Source organism: Crocodylus siamensis, chromosome 4, assembly GCF_052110815.1.
Source record: "Crocodylus siamensis isolate JL-2025a chromosome 4, ASM5211081v1, whole genome shotgun sequence".
Lineage (NCBI taxonomy): Eukaryota > Metazoa > Chordata > Crocodylia > Crocodylidae > Crocodylus > Crocodylus siamensis.
In genome coordinates this window covers 67,794,413-67,809,377 of record NC_143398.1, presented here as the reverse complement: position 1 = coordinate 67,809,377, position 14,965 = coordinate 67,794,413, and positions in this window count along the sequence as shown.

The following is a 14,965-nucleotide window of genomic DNA, read 5'->3' as shown; positions in this document are numbered from 1 at the left end:
GGGCAGAAAGTGCCTTTGCACATGCCAGTCAGATACCTGCTGACCTAACTGTCTATTTGCAAGTGTAAAAAGGGATTGTAGCAGGGATAAGAGATGAATCATCTTTGGGAAATGCTCCTTAATACATACTTTGCATACCTGATTTTTCTTTTTGGAGGTTCCATAAACTGTGAGCTCCTATCCCTCCCAGGAAGTACAACATTTCACTCAACTATGATTGAACAGGAAAGGAATCTCCCTGCCTTTTATTGCGAATTTCCCTTTGGTGGGTTTAAGACTCTTTAAATGGTGGCCTGACTTTATTTACTGCAATTTCTTGCTCTGACTTGGTAAAGATTACACAATGGCTTTTTTCACCCAGGGTTTAGCAATCTAAAAGTGTAAAAAAAGAATACACAGCACACCAAATTAACACTGATGTAACTCAATTTTCTTCAGCTCCACTACATCAGGGCTGTCCACAGCTGCTAGAGCTGCTTGTTGGCACAACTCTGGAATACCAGGGGGTGAATGCTGCCATGACTTGCCACCTCATTCCTTTGCCTGCTGCTGAATTCAGTGTCTTTGGTCACTGTGGATGATTAAAATTGGTACCAGGGGATAAAGGAAGGCAAGTGGTGGTGCCATTCACCCCATGGCTTCCGGAGTCACGCCAATGTAGCAGACTCTAGCAGCAGGGGTGACAAACAAGCGGGTTGTCCAGTTTGCAAGAAGCCCTGCAGTCTTGATCTGACACACAGGAACAAATGGGTTGGACTCCCCTGACTACATAAAGATGAAATAAACCTAGAATCCTTTTCGCCAGGTTCTCTGATCTGAATGTATGCGCTCAATGATAAAAAAAACAGAAGTTCCTTGAGGAGGTAAACCTCACAGACTCAGTCAATGCCTTGCTTGCTTGCATGCTCTCTCGCTCTCCAGAACGACTCTCCTGCTCAGCAGTAAGTCTGCAGAGAGCTCTCTTCTCTTTTTACCTTTTAATCATAATTTGTAAGTGGATATAGTGATTGGAAAAACTGCAAGATCAACAGTTCTCAGAACTGAGGTTCTCCGATTATCCACATAGCAGGTAACAGAACAACTGCAGTGCAAGTTTCCTTCCATTGCCTCATTAATGTGTCTCTGGCTTGACTCGGTTAAACCATGTCTAGAAGTAAATGGATATTTCAGTATCGGTACCCATTCAGTTCCCAACTTCTGATGCAGCCATGATGCTAATCTGAGCATCTACCCTCAAAAGCCCCTTACAAGAAAATAGTAGGTAGGTAGCAAAGAAGATAAATAGTTAAATATCACTGGGTGTCCTTGGTCTCTGCTCTGCTCTGCAGGGAAAAAGAGGTGAGCTGGTCAGCATCTAGGCAGCCACAATCCCACTGTGTACACACACCTGCTGACATCTGTTCAGTTAGAGAGGGGGTTCCCTCCGCATACCACCTGGGTTACATATATCTTCAGCTATAGTGAGATACAGTAATCAACCTGGAAGTGGCAAATGCATTCATCTCTGGTATTTAACCAGTCCCCAGAAAAAGGGATAAAGTTTGCTAGCAGTCTTCAGGTAAAAGAAGGCACTTCTGGGAACTGTTGCAACAGTAAGCTCAGTAAGCCACACCACAATTGAAAAAGCCTCTTGGATATTGTGGAAGAAAGCCAGCATTTCTAAAAATTAAATGTTTTTAAAGTAAAATCAGTCAGATCTGAATGATGAGGAGTCAAACAAACAGGACCTAAAGGCTTCAAAGCAGCATGATTCAATAAATACATATGTTAGTCAAAGGTGGACACACTATCATAATCAGTTCTTTGAGGCATTTCCCCTTTCTGGCCAGCATTATTTTGGTCTTGTTTGCATTCAGTTTGAATCAATTACTCTCAGAAAATAAGAGCAGTCCCCTGTTGTGTCTTGGTCTGTACCTTGTGAGAGTGATATAGATGTTTTTATCTTTTATCAGCCAGGAGAGGCATGGAACCGTTATATAGGTGGTGCTCTTATGTTGATCAGGGCTTCCTGAGCTTAAGCATGTGTGATAAAGTTACATTCACTCAAAGGTGGTGGGGCATAGCCTGACCTGGGGCAGAATTTTCTTTCCCAGTTACTTCAGCTGATCTTGTCAGTGAAGCAGGCTGACAACAGTTCCAAGCAGCAGTCAATGCTTATGCCTATTGGCTGGGCTATGCAGCCTAGGTTGATTAACCAGTTCCTGAGGCAAAATAGTTCAGCTGGCCAAGATTTACTGTTATAGGTAGAGATGTAGAAGGCTCTTTTTGCCTCCTTTACAACAGTGTTGGGCCATAGTTTCATTTACTTGCAGAATAGCTATGAATATTTTTGCTTTGCTTGTATATAACTATACCTGACATGTTAGACAATTAACTGGTTAACTGTGCAAAAGATGTAGACCAGCCACATGTGCAAAGTAATTATCACAAAATAAAAATGTCTATCCAAGTATAAAAAGAGCTGACAAGCTACAAAGTTAGTGCTTGAAAATGTGTGATAACACTATAGCTGGTTTATAGTCTTAATTTGAACATGTGGCAGGGCCCTTACACTGCTCTTTTCTTTTCCACCCTCTAATTTTCCTCCACCTCCAAGCTCATGCACACCATCCAGAATGAATCAAACACCCACACAATTTAGGGCACAGTGTCAGAAACACTTGTAACTTGAACCTGTTTTTCCCCTCTTTTATTATATATCATAACTGGGAGTGTTTCTTAATGATGATTTAAAGCAGTACAGAAATGGGTGCTGCTTCTTTGTGGGCACTTAGCTGTGTTGCATTTCTCCCTGAGCACACTGACAACTCATTGAAATAGTGAAAACTAACTGTTTTCCCCTTGTAAGTCACTGAGCAGTTTTTTAATCCACCATATCACTTATTTTCTCTGTTTTATAACACCTTTTTCTTATAAGCAAGTTTTTCATCCATACATCTCATCAAGGCCCTTGGCAAAAGCAAAAGAGTCACCCCCCAGTTTGCACATCAGGAAACTGAGACAGCCACTGAAGGAACTTGTCCAAAGTCCCAGAGCAGCGGTATGTCAAAGCCAAGTACAGACATTCCTCTCCTGAGCCATATCCGGTGAACTATATGACTGCTACACAGCATTCCCACATTTCCTCAAGCTACCCTGCTCCTCTGGCAGACTTTGCCCATGGTACAACATTGCCCAGTTTTTGCTGTTTATTCCATGTTCACAATTAGCCAAAAAGGCTTATTTTGTCAGAACAGTCAAGCAAAGATTTCTACTTTCTGCTCTCTCCTCAGCTCTTCTATGGAACTAATTATCTTGGTAGCCACCCTTACTCGAGGGCATGATTCAAAACCCTTGTGAAGTTAACAGCAGACTTTTAATTGGATTAGATTAGTTTTTGGCTCAGGCCTAAGTCTACCTTGCTGTTACCCTCCTCTGTCTTTCAAACCCTTTCTTAAAGCAATCTTAAGAGAGACTTACAAAGCAAGTCTTCTTCTCCCCAAATCTTAATCAATAGATGGTAGATTATATTTAAATGCCTACTGAAACGAACAAGACAGTGCTAATTTTACCAATTCCTTGTCTGTTATTGTAATGGTATTGAGTGATATGATTCCTCTCCCTCCACTCCCCAGATGATGAGACCTATTAAGAATATTAGCCAAGGGAATCCTGGTTAAGCTCCAAAAGTGATAGGAGTCTCCAACTCTGAATAGAAGGAAAAAGAGTTATAGCATCAGTGCCTCTCTGTGGAAGCAGATCTTTTATATGCTTATTATGTTGTCTGTTTAGATCTACTACCACCCTCTGGGTGCAGCCCTCCAGCCAGTTGGCGACCCATTTGACTGTGGGGGCGTCGACACCACAGTGCCCCAGTTTCTTAATGAGAACGGGGTGAGAGACAGTCTCAGAAGCCTTCTGGAACTCCAGGAAGACGATGTCCACTGCTATCCCTGCATCTAATGATCTGGTGATCTGATCGTAAAAGGCCACCAGGTTGGTCTGACAGGACCTGCCACTGATGAACCCGTGTTGGTTGCCCCTAAGCATGCAGTCCCCTGCAGGCCCCTTGTGGATGTGTGCCAGAATAATTTTCTCAAACAGCTTGCCTAGGATCGAGGTAAGACTAACTGGCAACTAACAGTTGTGTCTCATGATTGTAAAATGTCTTATGCATGGGCAATTGGATGCAGCTCTATCTCCCGCTCATTCAGTAAATACTTGGAAAAGACATAAAAGCTTACCATTAAAAAGGAACAAGCTGACCCAAAAGATAAATGAGCTGATGAAAAAATATTAAAAAACCCCACTTTATTCCAGTGAAAAGAATGGTGATACCAAACAAATCAAATTATTCAGGGTCTGTCTGCAGGAGACAAGTTGGTATCTGGAGCCATTTATGTAACTGTAACATGATTGTAGACAATTTCAGAACTAAGAAGTCAAACTATATTTTTGTAACCAGACCATAACATACTAATAACAAGTTCAGTTCAGCTGCAACCACAACAGCTTTTTATACAACCCAGTATCAGTGCTGCTCTCATATTCACATATTCCACTGGGACTGAATGTATTTGAATCTCTGCATTCTGGAAAACCACAGAGCAATGTCCAGAGCACATTACACAGAGTAGCACTAGTGACATGTAAAGAAAGAGCTAAACAGAAAACTGAACAAAAATTGGCAAAAATACTCAAGACACTGAAATTTCCCAGAATTTTTCTGAAGAGCTCTGTATGCTGCAGTGCATCCTACCTCACTGGGATGTCAGAGGAAATAAAGGAATGTCCATGGGAACACAGGACTGGAATGGACCTCCCAGGCTACCAAGTCCTTTCAGCTATATTTGCAGCAAGCAGGCTAAGCAGATTCAGAAGCAAGGGTAAGAATTCACATCTATGAAGCTCAAGAGTATAATGGCATACTTTAGTCAGCTGTGTGCCAGTCAGACCTCTAGCACAGATGGCACACAGTTAGGTGCTATGATTACCAAACATGTTTACCATACTGCATGTAAATACAACCACGCTTAGAGACAGTTGCTAAGTACGTACAAAAGATACAGTTAAAAGACACCAGGGCTGTCCAACTTCTGAGCAGCCACAGGCAACTCCCCACTTGAGCTGTGAGCCCATGTACTGCATGTTGCATGGGATTCCTGCCACATGGGCTGTGCAGACCCCCTACCACCACTGCTGCATAGGCAGCATGCCCCCACTGGATGTACTGCCCTCCCCCACCACCATCAGAAGCTTGGAAGAGGGAGGAGGCCATCCAGATACCCCAGCAGAAGCAGCAGAGGTAGTGGCTGGGTGGGAATTCATGAGCTGGGTGTTAACCCTTTACAGGTTGGATGCAGCCAGTGGGCTGCCAGTTGGACAGTCCTGGCAAAGACAACATGCAAGCTCAGGTGAGGAGCTGAAGCTTGTCCAGTCTAGAGATTCAAATGTGAGGAGATGAAAGCCGGCACAAGTTCTGACCTCTGGAATTCAACTGCTCCACTGATGCCTGAGTTTGCTGATCTTTAGGGCAAAGCCCATCTCTCTTCACCATCTTGTGCCAGGAGAAGTAGTAAGGGAAGCTTGGCATTGGCATGAATAATTGAAGGGAGAGTTACATGTTTTTAATTCAGCTTTGCAGCATACCAAGTTATGCTTTGTACTGTATATTTGCCCAGAGGTTTATCTAACAGTTGCATTTTATAAATATTAAAGTTAGGGTGGTCCATTAAGAATAGAAGCTGGCTACACCCAAATTCAGATCCCTATCACAGACTTTCATATTCCTTATGTGGTTCTTTAATTTCACAACCTCCTAAACTGAAATAATTACTCAGTTAGTTGTTCAAAAGCTTGCTTCTGTGTTATTATTACCTTAGTCTAAGGCAGTGGTTCTCAACCTTTATAAAGCCAGGGACCTTCCCCTGAGCCTTTTTGAATTTGGTGGCAGCCCTGGTACCACTGCTGTGCTGCCTTGACTCCATATAGCATCTCCTGAAATTCAAAGCACATGGAGGGGCAGCAGGAACTGTTCTGTGTGCCTGTTTTTGGGAGGAGGAACCAAGCTAGGAAAGGCTTTAGCCCAAGACTTTAAAGAGTTTTAATGCTTTTTTCCATTTAAAAGCATTAGTTATGTTTAGCTCTCCTAAAAGGACAAAAAGTCAAATCGCTACCATCACCCATTTGTATCAATTTTAACTGTTGTATGTTGTCTGCTGCCCTTACAGATACACAGCAAATAACTACAACCTTGGAATTTAGTCTTTTTTTCTGAAGAGAAAGCATAGGTTGCTGCTGAACATTAATTAATACATTAAATAATATTTGCTATGCATTCCCGTTTATTCTCCTAACTACCCTTAACATTTTAAGATGAGTCATTTCAGATCTTATTCCAGGTCCACCATATTTGTAATTTCTTAAAACTGATTCATAGATTCATAGACATTAGGGGCTGAAAAGGACCTTGCAAGATCATTGAGTGCAGCCCCCCTGCCATAGGCAGCAAATCTACTGGGGTTAAATGATCCCAGAAAGATGGGATCCAGACACCTTCTGAATGAGTCTAGAGTAGGTGTTTACACCAGACTCTGGGGAGAGTCTGTTCCAGACCCTGGACGCTCGGACCATAAAGGAGTTTTTCCTTATGTCCAGTCTAAATCGGCCTACCAGAAGTCTGTGTTCGTTAGACCTAGTTATCCCTTGCAGCAGGTTGTCCTGGTGAACAACTGTTCTCCCAGATCCTGGTGCACCCCCTTTATATACTTACAGACTGCCATCAAGTCCACTCAATGGGTGTCCCCTCTGAGCCTTCTCTTCTCCAGGCTGAAGAGTCTCATGTCACCTAGCCTCTCCTCATAAGGCTTGCTCTCTTGGCCTTTGATCATGCTGGTGGCTCTGCTCTAAACTCTGTCAAGCTTATCCATGTCCCTCCTGAAGTGGGGAGCCCAAAACTGGATGCAGTACTCTAGCTGCAGCCTCATTAAGGCAGAGTAGAGTGGGAGGATGATGTCCCTGGGTTTGCTTGAGATGTATCAGTGGATGCACGCCAGAGTTTGGTTTGTTTTCCAGCTACAGCATCACACTGATGGCACATGTTCATCTTCTGGTCAATCAAGACCCCCAAGTTTCTCTCAGTCGTGGTGCTTTTTGATTCATGTTGATGCAACTTTAATAAACATTATTAGAAAGACACAGATTTGTAATGTACAAACCTGCACAGTTCAGAGGTTCACCACAAATAAGTCAGCCAAGAGCAATTTAGGAATTGCCTTTTACATTGCTAAGGACTACATACTGACTACATGCTGACTACATGCTGACTAGGAGCTAGTAGCCCTTGATCTCCTAAAGTAAAGATTATTAAATACTTGCAAAAATGTTCTGTCTACCAGGAAAATGGATTAGTTTAAAGAATTTGACTTTGAACTCACTAGCTTGATAGCATATAACCTGTGACCTGCAATATTCTATTTCTCAGATTAGATCCTAGTAGTTGATACTTCTTGATAAAAACAAATCTTGTTTATTATCTTCATGAAAAGAATCTAGCAATGTTTTGCAGACAACTCTGTACAATAACCAACAGCACTCTCTGCTCTCAACTGGATCACAAAACAACATATGCTCCTTGTTTCAGTTTCCAGCAACTTCTCTTAAAGAGACAGTGTACTGGTTCTGCAATAGGCAAGCTCACATAACCAATCTCAGCAGATAGACAAGCCAAAAATTTAATGTTCAAAGAAAATTAGGTTCCTTCCAACCCTTAGAATTGATTCTATGCTTACAAGCAGGGCTACAGTAGGCATAAACAAAAAGTCAGTTAACTGGACACCTATTCCCATAATCATAAAAAATCTCAGTTACTGAAGGGCAGGCTTTGCTGTAATAAACCTCTTTTATTTTTGGTAATAATTTTTCAGGAAGAATTCTATATATAGAATAACTTGGGCCACTCTTGCCTCAGTGAGTGTGTGCAAGAGACGGGACTCTATATTGGGTGCACACAGCACAAGTTATAATACCAGGTGTAATCCTAAATACCAGTCCTTTTTAATACTGAACTATCCCTTAGATCAGGGGTTGTCAACCAGGGGTACGTGTACCCCTAGGGGTACTTAGAAAGGTTGCAGGGGGTACACATGAGTGAGCAGGTAGGGACAGAGCATGCCCTGGGGCATGGCGGCAGCGTCTGCCCCAGCACATACCCATACTTTGCTTCTTAGGGGGACAGGGACGGGCGCACTGGATGTCACTGGCCCCAAGGAGCACACCATAGCGTATCCCTGTCCCCCACCTCAGTTCACTCTCTGTGCCCGCTTCCAGAAGCAGAGTGGGGAGGGGTAGGAGGGGGGGAGGATAGCGGTGCCCCTCTGTGGGCCTCCACACAGACACATGTGCCACCTGGCTGGATGCAGGGGAGCGGAGGACTCACACGCAGTGGCCACTGCCACCGCCACCACCCACTGCCCCTTTCCTACAGCCAGTCACATGTGCAGCTCTGTCGGCTGGTGATGGGCAGTGTGTGATTGGCCACACACAAGGCCCGTCAGCAGCCTGCAGAGCTGCACGTGTGACCAGCCATGGGAAAGTTGTCAGGATGTGGCAGCAGTGGTGGTGGCGGTGCATGGTGTGGTGGCAGCAGCGGGTGCTGCATGTAAGTCTCAGTGCCTGTGTGGCCCTCAGAGGGGCACTGCTGCCCTCGCCCCCACCCCAGCCCTGCTCTTCCCGCCCCACAGAAACACACTCCCGCCCACCATTCTTGATCTCGTCCCCCCCCATTCCTTCCCGCCCCACACACACTTACCTGCTGGGGGAGGGGTGTCTGTGTGTGTGTCTGCAACTGCGTGTGTCTGTGTCTGTCCCCTGCCCACCTGGCAGTAGCAGACACATGGCATCGTGCAGCTCTTGGGGTAGCAGCAGCGAGGTGCAGAGTCCAGCCTGCAGCAGCAGCTCCCTTCACTCCACACATGGATCTAGGGGGCATATGCCTCCCGGGCCTCCACTGGGGTGCACACAGGGGTGGGAATCACCCTCCCCTTCCCACCGTCCCTGGATGAACCACTTTCACTGCTCCGTCCCACACTCTGCCCCGGCTGTGCAGCACCTTCCCCTGCCCCAGCCCCAGTCCCTTCCTCACCACAGTGGCCTCAATCTGTACCCCCCCACCCTTAAAAACAAGAAAAAATATAAAGGGGTACATGAGCAGAAATGTTGAGGCAGAAGGTGTACACTTGTTAAAAAAGGTTGAAAACCCCTGCCGTAGGACATTTGTACACATGCATGCTCTGCAGCGGCAGGTGCAGTTGTATAATCAACAAAATGAGCATTAGCGCTGAGAAAATGGAGGTGGCGCACTTCTGACTAAGTCTGCTCTGATGCACCAGATCTCTGGCACATCCCTGGGCAAAAATGTATGTGTATCGACGCCCATAGAGTTTATTTTGTATTTGAGCATTATGCTGCCAAACTAGGAAAATGAACCACCGTGATACAGACTAAAGATGCATACTTAAGAATTATCCCTATATCTGTGAGGTGCTCTGCAACCCCTGGGCCCTGAAATCATGCATAAGTAGTAGCAATAGTAATAATAGTTTTGCCTAGCTATGTTTCCATTCTGCTTCATAGATCAGTTGAAAACCGCCTCTTTTTTTTACCTACCTTTAGGCCTCACATTCTGTCTGTCTTGCTTTCTGAGCTCATAAAAAATGCTAGAATTTATTTCACTAGAAACTGTTTTTACCCATCTGTTGTATATAATTTATATGCTAACTTGTTATTTTTAATGTATTAATATGTTTTGATTAACTAGTAGTTCTAGTTTTAGTTAACACAGTAGTTCTCACAGAGGTGCAGCTTGGCAGCCACAATGAATACATACACAGAGGTGACACCTGTGACTGCTACTCCAGTCCCCTGACCTTCTTAGTCGCACTACTTCATTCTTAACCATTTCTGACTCAATCAGCACACCCTCCACTACCTTTCTGAATGTTGCTGCACCAGTGATTGAGATGCACTGGTGGTGCTGCTTCAGCTTATCTCAGTGCTTCTCACTGGGTTCTGCTGCCTCCAGGTAAAACTGCCCCGTACCTGCCACAAAACCAACCTGGGAAGAGCTGTAGCACCTGCGCATGCTCCTCTTGCACTAGGGCTCTGATCAGCCTAAAGCAGGCAGGAGCTGCCTGATACCTAGCCAAGCCAAGGAGGTGATCCTCCCCCTCCACGCAACAGTGGTCAGGCCACAGCTAGAGTACTGTGTCCAGTTCTGTGCACCGCACTTCAGGAGGGATATGGACAACATTGAGAGGGTCCAGAGGAGGGCCACCCGCATGATCCGGGGACTACAGGGCAGACCCTACAATGAGAGACTGCGGGACCTGAACCTGTTCAGCCTTCACAAGAGAAGGCTGAGGGGGGACCTGGTGACAGTCTATAAACTCGCTAGGAGGGGACCAGAAGGGTTTGGGAGAGACCTTGTTTCCCCTGGCACCCCCTGGCATAACAAGGAATAACGGCCACAAGTTGTTGGAGAGGAGGTTTAGTTTAGACATCCGTAAGAACTACTTCACAGTTAGGGCGGCTAGGATCTGGAACCAACTTCCAAGGAAGTGGTGCTGGCTCCTACCCTGGGGGTCTTTAAGAGGAGGCTTGATGCCTACCTAGCTGGGATCATTTGAGCCCAGTTTTTTTTTTCTCCTGCCCTGGCAGGGGGTCGGACTTGAAGATCTATAAGGTCCCTTCCGACCTGACTTCTATGATTCTATGATACTGTGTAGCCTTTCCCTGTCCCCAGCAGTCCTCCTGGAATCAGTGAAACTATCCTGTATGCTTCTGTTCCTTGGGAGGAGCATGAGAGGGTTCAGATAGGAAAGGACTACAGTCCAGCCAGCTTCTGCCTGGTTTTGGCTGATCACAGCCCTAAAGGAACAGGAGTATACACAAGGCAGTTTTACCTGGCCGCTGCTGCAGTGACAAAGCCTGTGTTGTGGCACTCCAGGATGATGCAGCCCCTGGTTGAATACCATAGTTTTAGACTCAAGGGCCCTCTCAGAAAATTTAAGCTTTTACTTTGTACTTGGTTTTGACTATGGAAAAATAACATAACAGAGCAATGTTTCTGTTGCAAAGAATTCAGAAAGACCACAACAGGTTAGAGTTTTTGACGCTATGAATTCCTAATTTGAATGAATGACGCATGCCCCCAGCGGCTAAGGGGGGCATGGCAGTGGCAGGAGCACAGCAGCAGTAAGTGGGAGCTCCTGCGGATGCTGCCAGTGCTGTTGGGGGCGGGGAGGGGCGGGGAGGGGAGGCGAGAGCCATCCAAGGGTCGGCAACCACCTGCAGATGCCAAGGCAGTTGCAGTGGCAGCCAGAGGCAATCACTGACCACCTGCAGATGCCACCGGCAGTGTTGGCAGGTGGGGGGAAGGGAGGAGGGGTGGTGAACTGTGACTGCTTGCCGGCTGATGGCACCTTTTTGTAGGGGATGCTCTGCCTCACTTGGGTGGTGCATGTGCATGTGTGTCGCCCCTGCTAATTTGAAATCTCTGGGTTTATCTTGTGAATCATGCACAGATGCACATCTAACAGTGCTAAATAAATAATTAGGTAAGTTCACAGTGGCCAGCAATTGACTGTTAAAAATTAACAGTTTTAACACTTGGTTTTCTTTCACAGTGAAAACAACTGCAGCCAAAATTCTGTAGCTACAACTGCATGAAGAACAGAATATGTCATTCAGTTAGACTCCTTCTACATGTGCAAGTAAAGGTGCAATGGGCTCTAATGAGTGATTCAGTCACATCTCCTGTCATACCACATGTGCATGACAGGAGGTGCAATTGGGAGATCATGCATGAGAGTCCATCACACCTTATTGCCAGTACAGAGGGAGCCCAACCCTGGACTCCCCCTGCTCTGGCAAGAAGCAAGCTCCTGTGGTTGGAAGCCCCATGCATCCCAGTTTCCTACACCCTAGAGTCCTAGGGATCGTAGCAGCCATAATTTCATAGATTTCATAGATTTCATAGACATTAGGGCTGGAAGGGACCTCGGGAGATCATCGAGTCCAGCCCCCTGCCCAAAGGGCAGGAAGTCTGCTGGGGTCATAGGATCCCAGCAAGATAAGCATCCAATTTACTCTTGAAGGTGTTCAATGTAGGTGCTTGAACCACCTCCGCTGGCAGACTGTTCCAGACCTTGGGGGCTCGGACAGTAAAGAAATTCTTCATAATGTCCAGCCTGAAACAGTCTTGCAGGAGTTTGTGACCGTTCGACCTCGTCATCCCTTGGGGCGCTCTGGTGAACAAACGTTCCCCCAGATCCTGGTGGTCACCCCTGATAAACTTATAGGTGGCCATCAGATCACCCCTGAGCCTACGCTTTTCCAGGCTAAAGAGCCAGGGCCTGGGGATTTCATGCTGGGCATGGTGCCCCCCTCCAGTTGGGATCCCTGTCACCTGATGGGTCTCCCAGTCACAGGGGAGACCCTGCTCCAAGTGCAAATTAAAGCTCAGTAGCAACCAGTTCTAAAGTTAGTACACATTTTTGAGGTCTAACTTTATAGTTGGTTGGAGCTTGTTATTATATAATAGCTACTTTGCACGTATAGCTGGTCTCCAGGTAACTGCACAACTAACTGGTTCATTGTGCAATATCTGTACCATGTAGACAGTTACTTAGACACCCACAGTACACACATAAGTGCAAAACCATAATTTCACCCTCCAGGAGTAGATAGGAAAAAACACATTTTAGAAACTAGTCCTTACCAGATAAATGGGAGACAGCAACCTGAGTGCAGGTGATCAGTACTTCTGAGCGCAATTATCTCCTTTTGGGAGCTAACATGTTCCCCACTGGCTGAGCCCTACAGTCACGGAAGACATCTACGGTTAAAACCTGATTACAGGGCTACTTAACAATTTTATAAATATTCTAAAAACATAATTTATATTATCTGTGGAAGGAAGAACAAACTACACTATGTTATCACATATGAGTGTACAGTTTAGTTCAGTTATCCACCCCAATCAAGCAGATGCTGATGATCATACCTTCAAGATGCTGAAGGATAAAGATTTGAACAGTATATGCATATATTAATTGCATAGAAATATGAACTAATGTAAAAGGTAACAACAATAAAATGTTGTCAAGGCATGAAGATTATGGCAAATTGTCCAAAAGAGAACGCTGAGAGAATTAATCATAAACAATTTGAATCAAGAGTATTGTTTTGGGGGTTTTTTGTACCGACACAGACTCTTAGATACTCATCACTGCTTATTACCCTTTTTTCCCCAAAACAAAACATGCACGAACCACTTTCATTGTAAAATCCTCTCTCCTCAAAACCCAACTATTAACTCACTATTTAGGCTAAGAGAAATGTATCACACAGCTGCCACCTGCTGTTGAAAGAACAACCCCCCAAGCACTGCTGAAATTGTATTCCCATTTGAGGAACTGGGGACCATTATTCTAAAATGGCTTCTACCCATAAATATATGAAAACAAAAGGGACTTCAGGTTTTTTAGACTGAAGATTGTAAGTCAATAGAGAATGACCTAATAATCAATCCATCCCCGTTTCCACTTGCAACCGAAAAATTCTTTGAGTAAACCTTTAAATTAAACATCCATGCAGTTTTCAGGGAAGCTCATGGCAACCTGAAGAGAAAGCTCCAAAGGAAACTGCTGTAGATAGCTTAGTATTGCCATACAACGGCTAAATAGACAAAGCACATTAAACAGCATCTAGCTCAGTATCCTATCTCTGACAGCGGCAAATAGTCACTGCTTTAGAGGGTAGCTGCTTTAGAAGGAAAGTATGTGCACAGAGCATTTCTAATACCATCCACCTCTGACATATCCTCTCTGGTATCAGCCACCATTGGTTTAAAAATGTCAGCGGATACACATCCTTGACTAATTAAGATCTGTCACTGGACCAGTACTCCAAGAATTTGTCTAATACCTTTTTTGAACCTTGTTATACTTAGTGAGGAAATGGTGATGGAAGTTACATCTCAGGCTTAAAGTGGATCTGAAGGGGATGGTGATAAATGGTCCAAAGTAGTAAATGGTAGAGCAATGCACATCCAAGGAGGTGTGATGTGAATTAAAAATCCTGACTTAACTCTTAAAAAATGAGGTTTGTGATAGAAATGGCAAATTGCCCTTTGCTGTAAAGCAATGGTTGATAAACAGGTAAAACAGTAGACTGGGTTAAACTGGTAACATTTACAGTGCCTGTTTATCTCAGTCCTACATATTTTGCCTATGAATATAGCTAAGATTAACCACTTCATCCGGCCCACCAAAGGATTAATTTAAATGCAGCCTGAAGCTTCTGTGCTAGACAGTTACCTAGACTAAATTACTGTGCATCTCAATGAGATGAAATTCAACCTGTAGCATAACTTCCCCCTCCTTCTCAAGACATTAAATCAATCTGTCTCATCAGTATAATTCAGGGTGCAAGCACTGTCTGAAGATAGAAAGTCAGACTAAATCATATAAATAGCTACTACTTAAATCCCCAGCAATCGTGAACCATAACTGTTTGTCTGGAATAACATGAAAAACATCTTACTCAGGGGTGGCCAAAATACAGTCTCTGGCAATATAATCCACAGCTGCTTTCTTGAGGCAATGCAGGTCAGGCAGTCTGCATGTCCCAGTATGCCCTGCTCCACCCTGATCCAAACATCTTGGTTTTTAAGAAGCTGGTTTTCATTAAATATTTTGTCCATGCTATTGCATGTCCACTCCGTGTAGATCCTATATTAGGGATATATAGGCATATATTGTTAATGGCAAACTGCACAGCAATTTGTATTTTGGCTTGCAACGGTGTGTAGATAAGGTAGATATGAACTTATACAATTGCTGACACTTTTGAAAGACAGTTTGCTTTAACGATCTAGCAAAAGTCATCATGCTTGGTTCCTTTGATTCTCATAGGGTGGAAACAG